Below are 11,568 nucleotides of genomic sequence, written 5' to 3'. Positions count from 1 at the left end.
TAATTTCATATATCTATGTACGATATTTCGTCCGCCATTTTATATATTACCCGTTGTTATATTTAATATCTATTCATGTTTTTATTTATTTCAATAAGCAAGGCAACGTACTGATTTAAACATTATGTTATCGATTTCATCGCTATGTTGGGTGAATATCAATCGACTCGTGTTAAAACGGTATATCCTTCTCAAAAGAAAACGAAACTTAAAATTTTCTCATGATTTGATCGGATCACGATTCAATGTTACTTTGAACTTGCAATTTTAAAAATTAAGACAACACTGTTTATAAGATACCAATTTTGGGCGTCGCGAGGGTGCTAATACCTTCCTCGCGCGTAACCGACTCCCAAACCCCTAATTTTTCTCTGACTTTTAACGTAGACCTTAACTCGGCCTTTCTTCTTTTTTAAAGAAAAATCTAATAGGTGTCCGATCACACATAGAAAAAAGATCGGTGGCGACTCCCGGTTTATTTTAAAACCAAATTTCAGTTTCCAATTTCCTAATAAATCGCCACAATTTAGCGACCCAAACCAAAATTTTACGTCGCTACAGCTGGCGACTCCGCTGGGACCACCTTGTTGAGAGTCGTGTCTGGAATTAACACATTTTGTCAAATTTTCAAATTTCCTTGTTCAAAGTAATATTTGGTCATGATCCGAAAATCTCATTTTCAAAATTCATGCATTTGTATCGTGCTGTAAATATTTCTTCTAACTTGCTTATTTGGTTGTTTTTCTGTGTTTCAATTTTTATGGTTTTAATTTTGGTTTAGTTTCTTTAAGTGAAACGTAAAGGTTTATGAGTTGTTCCCCACACACCGTGTACTTGCATTTTCGCATAACATGAGCTCTCTACCCGGGCTCTGTCCGTTTAAGTGAAAGTAACGCTACGCCTTCGTGAGTTAACTCGTCCCTCCGCACAGGCTAGTGAATACTTTCGGGTTACATATGACTTATGCTTTCGTGAGTTAACTTGTCCTCCGCATAGGCATAAGTAATGTAACCCTCGAATTGAACTCGTGAGCCTGTGATAGCTATGACCGAGGCTCCGTGTTAATCTTAGCAGATGATAGTACGGGCAATTCGAGTACCTATCTAGAACCAAAACCGCATATAATGAACCATACGAGCCACCTAACTAGAGCCATGCCGAACCTCTGTCCGCTCTAGTCACCAAAATAAGTACACGGAAAATGCCTTTTGCCTTTCATTTACACTGTTTATGCAATAATTGGATTGGGTAGTTTATTTGTTTGCAAATTATATTTGTGTTTACTAACCAAGTTTGTTTGTTTTACTTTTATTTCATCATGCATCATAGGCATCATATAGGAAGGTGTTGATTAAAAGTTGGTTGCCAAAAACCAGGTTTCTGATGGAGGAGTCAATTACACAAATAACGAGAAGATGCCGTGGTTCGGGACTGGTCTCTAAAAATTCAGAAAGAAAAGGGGGATAGTCTAGTGGAAGGGTGTTGCCAATTTGCCCGAACATATAACTGTAAATGTTCGCCAAAATAACCTTGAGGATTTGGTTCGAATTTGGAATCAGTGGGATTCAGACACTAGAGACATTTTCACTGAGAGGTATGGGGATATAGCTCACCTGATCACCATCCGTGTAGACGAACAGTTGATTCAAGCCATGGTTCGATTCTGGGACCCAGCTTATCAGTGTTTCACCTTCAATCAGAAGACATGACTCCAACCATAGAAGAGTATGCTGCTTACTCCGCATCGACAATGTACAATTCGGCAAAATATATGTGAAGGAGCCTAAGTCGATGACCTTCAAGAAAAAGTTAGTGAGACTGACAGACATGACTGATGCATGGGCCGAAAAACAGATAAAGAAGAATGAAACCATTTACATTCCATGGACCTCCCTACGAGATTTGGCTCTGAACCATCCCAACATGCTGAAAAGGGTAAATCTATTCGCTTTGGCTATTTACGGTTTGGTCATTTTCCCAAAGTTCTCGGACATCTCGAAGTTGCAGTAGTTGATTTCTTCGAAAGGTTAAAACAAGGAATCAACCCTGTCCCGACCATCCTAGCCGAGACCTTCAGGTCCCTGAATAGTTGTCGAAGAAAAGGGGAGGGACGATTTATCGGATGCGCGCAGTTGCTCAATGTTTGGATTTGAGTCACTTCTGGAAGGTAGAGCGCACTCCGTTCCACATGTTTTCTAAAACATTCTCCCCGCTAGAAGCTTACCTCAAAAAGAATGGCCGAAGGAAGTCACCGAGCAATATTGGGTATCAGTTTTCAGAATCTTCGCGCCGAGAATATAACAAGGAGAGCACCCTGGATCCGTCCTTCAGTTCTGCTATACAAATGTGGAAGCCAAGATTGGGTACCTCTACTCGGGTTATGGGGAGGAGTTGGATATGCCCGCTATTAGTCCAAAGGCAGTTTTCTTCGCGACAATTCCTCCCCGCAACTGGAGGATTAGCACAGTTCGAGTTCGCTTTCGCGGGTGAAGGATATATGAAGAGAGTCCGAGACACTGCAAAGTATTGGAAGGAAATTCATTTCATGGAATTAGCTTTGTATACTGATACCCTTACCCAAGATTACGACATATGGAGGAAGCAACGGGTAAATAGTCAGTAAATCTCATCAACAAACTACACCATCCAGAATCCTTTATCGGAAGAAACGCCGTCTGAGCTAGAAATGGCAAGACAAGAATTCAAACGAGAAAAGGCCAAGATGTCTCGGGACCTTAGTGCCCTTCAAGAAGAAAACTATCAACTGAAGATTGAAATTCAGGTTGAAAGGTCCAGGACTGAAAAAGTACAAAAGAAGCCGAGATTGTGAGAAACGACTTGAGGGACCTTCATTTGGAAAACAAGAAATTAAGAAACACTATAAAGAATAGCGGGTTGGGCAAGTCGACAGCAGAATGGAAGGAAGAAATTAGCAATATCAAGGGAGGAATGGAGTTTTGGAAGGGAAAAGCAAAGAAAGAGGAGGAAAAGGCTGCGCGCGCTGTAATAGAGTTAAGAAGGAAGAACGCCGAGTATGAAATAGTGGCTGCAAAATTGGCAAATAGTCAGTCTGAACATCATGAATTAAAAAGGAAAACACGAGATCTAGAAAATGTGCTGCAATCTCGTCAACAACAATTAGATATCCTCTTGAAGGCTCTAGAAGAAAAGAGTGAGCAGTACGATAGGGACATTCACGCGTATGAAGGAACTCTCAAAGAAAAAGAAATGCAACTTGACTTTTGATCAATGAAATTCGTAAAGCGGCTATGCAAGTTGTTCAATTATCAGATGAAGCCGAAGTTCTCAGTTGCCAATTCTCTCCGAGCCAAAGATCGAGCATATCAGAGTTTTTAGAGCAAGTGAAGAAGCAAGGCAATCTGGCTAGGAAATTTGTGTAACTGTTGGAAAAATGAGAACTTTGTGTAATAGACTATGTTGATAAATGAAATGCCTAAATATGGGGCTATCTTGAAATCAACACCAATTTCTTGCATTTCATTCATAACTAACATTCATTTGACATTCATGCATCAATTCATTCATTGCATATCCCATACTCGTTCGCTGAGGTTAAAACGTACAATTCGCAGTTGCAAGACTTCAAGACTGGAACCACGTCATCCGTATAAAACGCACCGACAAGCTAGAGTAATGGAGAATGAATTCAATGAGAGAATTGAAAGGATGGAAAGGGCTCAAAAGAAATTACAAGAGCAACTGGCCAAATCGCAACAAGAGACGAGAGACCTAATGGTGAGAACTCGAGAGGAATCTCTCGAGCAAAGAGATCATATGGCTAAAATGATGGAGATGATGACCACTTTGGTCCAAGGAAAGGACCTATGTAGAGTCCCGAAGTCGTAGAGCCACCTCATACAAGAGCTAATCAAGACCCACTTTATCTCCCGGGATTTACTCCACCTCATGTCCACGCAATGCAACGAGGATACCCCAAAGGGAACCTACAGGCCTAAAACAACATCCTGCTCCACCCACTAATTTGGGGCAAGGAATGTAGCATCGAACCCAGGGCTAGTCCTGCAATCCACTAGTTCCAGATCTGGATGACCCAGCAGAGGTAGCCAAGTTGAAATTGGATAACCATGACGCAAATATAGGAGTCTAGAGGAAAGACTCAAAGCAATAGAAGGCGCTGAAGTCTTCTCCGCACTAGGTGCCAAGGAACTCAGTTTGGTACTGATCTAATTTTGCCCCGAAGTTCAAAGTGCCTGATTTGAGAAGTATGATGGGACAAGGTGCCCAAAAGCACATCTCATTATGTTCTGTCGAAAAATGACCGGTTATGTGAACGAGGATAAACTACTCATACATTACTTTCAAGATAGTCTAACAGGACATCTCTTCGGTGGTACAATCAACTTAGTAGAGAAAAGATTCGATCCTGGAAGGACTTGGTGTCAGCATTTTGCGAACAGTACAAGCATGTATCGGATATGGTGCCAGACCGTATGACCTTGCAAATGATGGAGAAAAAGCCATCAGAGACCTTTAGACAGTATGCGCAGAGAAGGAGAGACGTCTCAGCTCAAGTGGAACCCCCACTAACAAAAACGGAGATAACCGTTCTATTTATCAATACTTTAAAGGCACCGTTTATGACAAATTAGTGGGAAGTGCCACGAAAGATTTGCGGATATTGTAATATCCGGTGAACTCATAGAGAATGCCGTCAAGAGCGGTAGAATGGAAGGATCAGAAGGCTCAAGAAAAGCAACACCCTTAAGGAAGAAAGAGCCAGAAGCCCACATGGTGGGAACTGGGAGTCGTTACATTCCCAATTCGTATCCTAACCAACCCCGACCTCGAAATTATCCACCCCCGAATTCTTATTATCCCCCTCAAACCCCTTACTACCAAGCACCACATCCATCCTGCCCCGTATACGCCACGAACAACCAAAGACTCGTCACCATTTTCCCACAAAACACGGTACCCGCCCAAAGCCAATCAAGGCATAATCCCGAGAGACCGCAATTTACCCCCATCCCTATGTCGTATGGGGAATTGTACCCAAAACTTTTAGAAAAACAGCTAATTTCTCCCCATTACATGGCTCCCTTAAACCTCCATAACCAAAGTGGTACGATCCAAACGCTAGTTGTGCATACCACGCGGGAACCAAGGGCACTCTACTGAGAACTGTCTCGCTTTAAAAGGAGAGTTCAAGGACTCATTGACGCGGGTATCCTACAATTCGATAGTGCTAGTAACGCCACGGGGAACCCGTTCCCTAACCATACCGAAGGGAATGTGAGCACAGTAGGGAAAGAGGATGAATGGAAGGTCAGAAGATGTGTATCAGAAATAAGGACGCCTCTACAGAAAATCTGGGAGGTATTGGTTAAGAAAGGATTGCTCTGTCACTCTGATAGAATTTTTGGAGAAGAAGGTCAATGTTTTTGCAATTTTCATGGGATTGTTGGACATGACATTCAGTCATGTGAGGACTTTAAAAGGCTACTTCAAGACCGGATGGATAATAAGGAGATCAAGGTCCTTAACAAGAGTGAAGATGCCAACGAAAGAGAAGTATGCGTCTCTGATAGCCAATCATCAGGGCCCCCTTATAGTGCTGATCGACCGTTGGTAATTTATTACGACGCGATGAGAGAGCCATTGAAACCAAAGATGGTAATTGAAGTACCATATCCTTTCCCGTATAAGGACAACAAAATAGTACCGTGGAAATATGATGTTAATATCGTTACACCGGAAGTTGAAAAGTCCAAAGCCATAACTGAAGATGTTGGGGAGGTAGGTCATTTTACTCGAAGTGGACGATACTATTCTAAAGAAGTTGAACCGGTAAAGAAAAGTAGCGACTCGAAGCAAAAAGGGAAAGCAGTGATGTACGAGGTCGAAGTCGAGCAAGAAATTCCACCCGTGCAAGAAACTAAAAAGCCTGTGAATGAGGAAGAAGCTCAAGAATTCTTGAAATTTATTAAGCACAGCGAATATAGTGTGGTGGAACAATCTAGCAAGCAGCCAGCACGAATCTCAGTTCTATCTCTACTATTAAATTCAGAGCCACACCGGAACGCTTTATTGAAGGTGTTAAATCAAGCTTACGTGGCCAACAACACATCTGTCGAAAAGCTTGATAGGTGGGTAAACAATCTGAATGCGGACAACTTCATCTCTTTTAGTGATGATGAGATACCACCAAACGGTAGAGGCTCGGTGAAAGCGCTGCATATCACGACCCGCTGCAAGGGCTACATAATACCGAACGTACTCATCGATAATGGGTCAGCGATAAATGTTATGCCATTGGCTACACTTTCCAGAATACCGATGGATTTGTCCTACTTAAAGCCCTGTCATTCCATGGTATGGGCATTCGACGGGATGAAGCGCGAAGTCATGGGAAAGATCGAAATCCCTTTAGAAGTGGGCCCCTACATCTATGAGGTCGAATTCCAAGTCATGGACATTACACCCTCTTATAACTGCCTTTTGGGAAGACCTTGGATTCATTCTGCTGGAGCAGTCCCATCATCCCTCCATCAAAAGGTGAAATTCATCATGGATGGCTGTTTGGTCACAGTCGAGGGCGAAGAAGACATCGTCGCATCTATCTCTGCTGATGCGCCATACCTGGAAGTAAGCAAGGACGCAGTGGAATGTTCCTTTCGATCCCTTGAATTCATCAATGCCACTTTCGTCGCTGAGGGAAATAGAATTCCGATGCCAAAACTGTCGAGAAATACCAGAATGGGTGTCAAGTTGACCATATGAAGGGGAGCTCGTGCGAGAAGAGGTTTAGGGAGACATCTGCAAGGAATAGTGAGGGCTTTAAAGCCAGTGCACCACAAGGCCCGATACAGTTTGGGGTTCCAGCCTGACATGCACCAAAGAAGAAGACAGTGGAAGAAGGATCAAGAGAGAAGAATTGCAAGAACTTCGGGCCGAGAACCAGAATAGGAACCAATAGAGTACCCTCCTTTGTCAAAAACATTTACATCTGCGGGAATGATGTACCCTGGACAAGATGATCTACGAAACATGCTGGGATTAATTGAAAGGGATTTTCAGAATGTCAGTATAAATGTCATTGACAAAGAAGCTGGTGCAAGTAAAGATGTCTCGAGGATACGCCCTTGCCCTCCTGGTTTCATGTTGAACAATTGGATTGCTGAGGAGCTTCTTGTAGTTTATAAGCCTTCAGAGTAATGCTAAACATCAACCTTCTATTGTGTCCTTAGATATAATAGAATTCTTTTGTAAGAGTTTGCATTCGCTCTTTATCATTTAAATGAATATCAATGAAGATGCATTTTGTCACGATTTTTCGCATTATCACTAATTTCATAATCATTTTCTCGTTTCATAGCCTATCCTTACATTTGCCTTTTTGCCATGACATAACATTTGTTTGTTGTTTCCAATACTTGGATGTCCCCCTATAGCTTCCTTTTCCATTCAACTTTTAGGTGCTCAGATATTGACGACATGAATAAGCCCGTTACGAATCTTGAAATTGATTTTGAGAAGGCTGTTTGCTTAGGAGAATTTGAAGCCGAAGAAAATGCTGAAGATTATGTCTCGTCTCCTGAATTGTTAAGAATGGTGGAACAAGAGGATAAACAGGTTCTGCCTCATGAAGAATCTGTGGAAACAATAAATTGGGCACTGAAGAGAGGAAACAAGAAGTGAAGATTGGACTTCTATTTCAGAAAGTACCAGGCATAGTTTGATCACTTTACTCCGCGAATACAAAGATGTTTTCGCGTGGTCATACCAGGACATGCCAGGGCTAGATGAAGATTTAGTGGTCCATAAGCTCCCATTGAAGCCAGAATGCAAGCCCATCCAGCAAAAATTAAAACGGATGAGACCCGAAATGCTGTTGAAAATAAAAGAGGAAGTCAAGAAGCAATTTGACGCTGGCTTCTTACAAGCCTCCAAATATCCAGAATGGGTGGCTAACATAGTCCCGGTACCAAAGAAAGATGGAAAAGTACGAATGTGCATGGATTACCGTAACCTGAATCGAGAAAGCCCAAAAGATAATTTTCCCTTGCCACATATTGACACGTTGGTGGACAACACAGCAAAACATTCATTGTTTTCTTTCATGGATGGATTCTCGGGGTATAATCAGATCAAGATGACCCCTGAGGATATGGAAAAAACTACCTTCGTAACAATGTGGGGAACATTCTGCTACAAGGTGATGCCATTTGGGTTAAAGAATGCTGGGGCAACATATCAGAGGGCTATGGTGACGTTATTCCATGACATGATGCATAAAGAAATAGAGGTCTACGTCGATGATATGATGCTAAGTCCCGAGGGGAAGAAGAGCATGTAGCGAACCTGAAGAAGTTGTTCGACAGACTGAGAAAGTTTCAGCTAAAGCTCAATCCGTCCAAATGTACGTTTGGGGCTACCTCAGGAAAATTGCTTGGCTTCATTGTCAGCGAGAGAGGCATTGAAGTTGATCCAGATAAAATAAAAGCCATCCAAGAATTACCACCTCCGCGCACACAAAAGGAAGTTAGAGGATTTTTAGGGAGATTAAATTACATCGCCCGATTTATCGCTCAACTTACCAACCAATGCGACCCAATTTTTCGACTCCTTCGAAAACATAACCCGGGAGAATGGAACGAGGAGTGCCAAGTGGCCTTCGATAAGATAAAACGGTATCTGTCTAATCCTCCTGTGCTAGTACCACCGACCCCTGGAAAACCCTTAATTTTGTACCTGACCGTGTTTGAAAACTCAATGGGTTGCGTACTGGGGCAACATGATGAGTCAGGGAGAAAAGAAAAGGCGATCTACTACCTCAGCAAAAAGTTCACTGAATATGAGGCAAAATATTCGTCCATTGAGAAATATTGTTGCGCTCTGGTTTGGGTAGCTCGGAGACTCAGACAATATATGTTGTATCACACGACATGGCTAATTTCAAAGCTGGACCCAATAAAATACATGATGGAATCGCCGGCACTATCAGAAAGAATGGCACGATGGCAGATCCTCCTTTCGGAATATGACATTGCCTATGTAAGTCAGAAGTCGATAAAAGGGAGCGCAATAGCTGACTTCTTAGCAACTCGAACGACAGAGGAATATGAGCCTTTAAGATTCGATTTCCCAGACGAAGACTTAATGTGCATCACAAAAATAGAATCCGAGTCATCAAAAGAGAAGTCATGGAAGATGTGCTTCGATGGTGCGTCAAATGCTTTAGGGCATGGAATTGTAGCAATCCTGGTATCACCAGACGGGAATCATTATCCGTTCACTGCAAGACTGAACTTCTTCTGTACCAATAATATCGCAGAATATGAGGCCTGTATCATGGGGCTTCGTGCAGTTATCGAACGAAACATCGAGATCTTGGAGGTGTACGGGGACTCAGCCCTAGTGATTTACCAAATCCGTGGAGAATGGGAAGTGAGGGACTCAAAATTGATTAAGTACAGCGATTTAGTAGCTGGATTGATCAAGGAATTCAAAGAAATAACTTTTCATTACTTCCCACGAGAAGAGAACCAACTGGCTGATGCCCTAGCCACTTTGGCTTCAATGTTCAAAGCAAGTAGAGAAGCAGAAATAATGCCCCTCAAAATGAGCATATACGAGGTCCCTGCACACTGTTGTAGCATTGAGAAAGAAGTAGACGGACGGCCTTGGTTCCATGATATCTTAGAATATACCAAGAATCAAAAGTATCCCGAACAAGCGAATGAGAACGATAAAAGAACAATTACAAGAATGGCAGCGGGATTTGTTCTTGATGGGGATATCCTGTACAAAAGAGGAAAGGATCAGATGCTTTTGAGATGTGTGGATGATGTTGAAGCCAGAAAAATACTTGAAGAGGTCCATGAGGGAATTTGCGGAACGCATGCCAATGGTTTCAATATGGCCAGAAAGATCATGAGACTCGGTTATTATTGGCTGACAATGGAAAGTGACTGCATCAATTTTGCCAGAAAATGCCACAAATGTCAAATCTACGGCGATAAAATTCATGTAGCCCCTTCACCCCTTCATGTCATGACTTCTCCGTGGCCTTTTTCTATGTGGGGCATGGATGTCATAGGGCCAATTTCTCCAAAAGCTTCAAATGGACATCGATTCATTTTTGTGGTTATCGATTACTTCACAAAATGGATTGAAGCCGCTTCGTTTGCCAATGTGACGAAGACTGCAGTGTGCAAGTTTTTGAAAAAGGAAATCATTTGCCGATATGGTTTGCCTGAAAGAATCATCTCAGATAATGCCACGAATCTGAACAATAAGATGATGAAAGAAGTGTGCGAGCAGTTCCAAATAAAGCATCATAATTCCTCGCCCTATCGCCCAAAGATGAACGGGGCTGTTGAAGCAGCTAACAAGAACATTAAGAGGATCATGGGGAAAATGACTGAGACATATAAAGATTGGCACGAGAAACTTCCATTTGCTTTGTTTGCATATCGCAAATCTGTGCGAACATCTACGGGAGCAACTCCTTTCTCTCTAGTCTATGGAATGGAAGCTGTGCTACCTATCGAGGTTGAGATCCCCTCTCTGCGAGTATTGATGGAATCAAAGTTAGAAGAAGCAGAATGGGTTCGAGCTCGATATGATCAGTTGAACCTCATTGAAGAAAAACGTCTAAGGGCAATTTGTCATGGGCAAATGTACCAAAAGAGAATGATCGCAGCCCATGACAAGAAGGTACGACCAAGAGAGTTCCATGAAGGAGAACTCGTTCTGAGAAAGATTCTCCCAATACAAAAAGACCTGCGAGGAAAATGGGCACCAAATTGGGAAGGACCATACGTTGTAAAAAAGACATTCTCAGGAGGAGCTTTAATCCTTACCGAGATGGATGGGAAGGAGTTACCGAATCCGGTGAATTCAGATGCGGTGAAGAAATATCATGCTTAAGATGAAAACCCGAAAAGGGCATCTTAAAAAAAAGCACATAAAAAAGGTTGAATTTAAAAAAGAAAGAAAGAAAGAACAAAAAAAGAAAAAGGGGATCAGGGCGAAAACCCGAAAAGGGCGTCTCGATTAGTACAAAAAGATTAGGATGAAAACCCGAGAGGGCGTCCTAATGAAACAAACCTGGCGGTCGAACGATAGGTCAAGTAGTGAGACTACAGTATTTGAAGCACTTCTGAAAGCTCGAAATTTTCTACGCAAGAAGCCATGCTCGAAAAGATTATTGATTGAGGAACGTGGAAGAGTTCATGTGTTGAATATCTAGAGCATTTGTATCCGTTGAATACGACCTTTTCTTTCTTTTTGACATTTTTACTCTCATTGGTTAACTTTCTTTGTTTGCCACATTTGAAATAAAGGAATATGAGATATCCTTTTTGTCCCTACTTGACCATTTTCATGCATCTAATTATGTGTTTATTTAATGATAAATGGTGAAATGACATACTCTAAACAAAAGAAATGTCAAGCATTACCCGGATAAGTATTTGATAAGTGCAAGATCTTCAAAGCAAGAACAAAGTTTAACCAAGGGCAAAAGGGTGATATCTGAGAAACGTCGATTACTCGTAAAGCTCGAAGACAGGTATGAGGCCT

Source organism: Gossypium hirsutum, chromosome D04 (genome assembly GCF_007990345.1).
Source record: "Gossypium hirsutum isolate 1008001.06 chromosome D04, Gossypium_hirsutum_v2.1, whole genome shotgun sequence".
Classification (NCBI taxonomy): domain Eukaryota; kingdom Viridiplantae; phylum Streptophyta; class Magnoliopsida; order Malvales; family Malvaceae; genus Gossypium; species Gossypium hirsutum.
The sequence above is the reverse complement of the archived record's forward strand: the minus strand, read 5'-3'. Positions refer to the sequence as shown.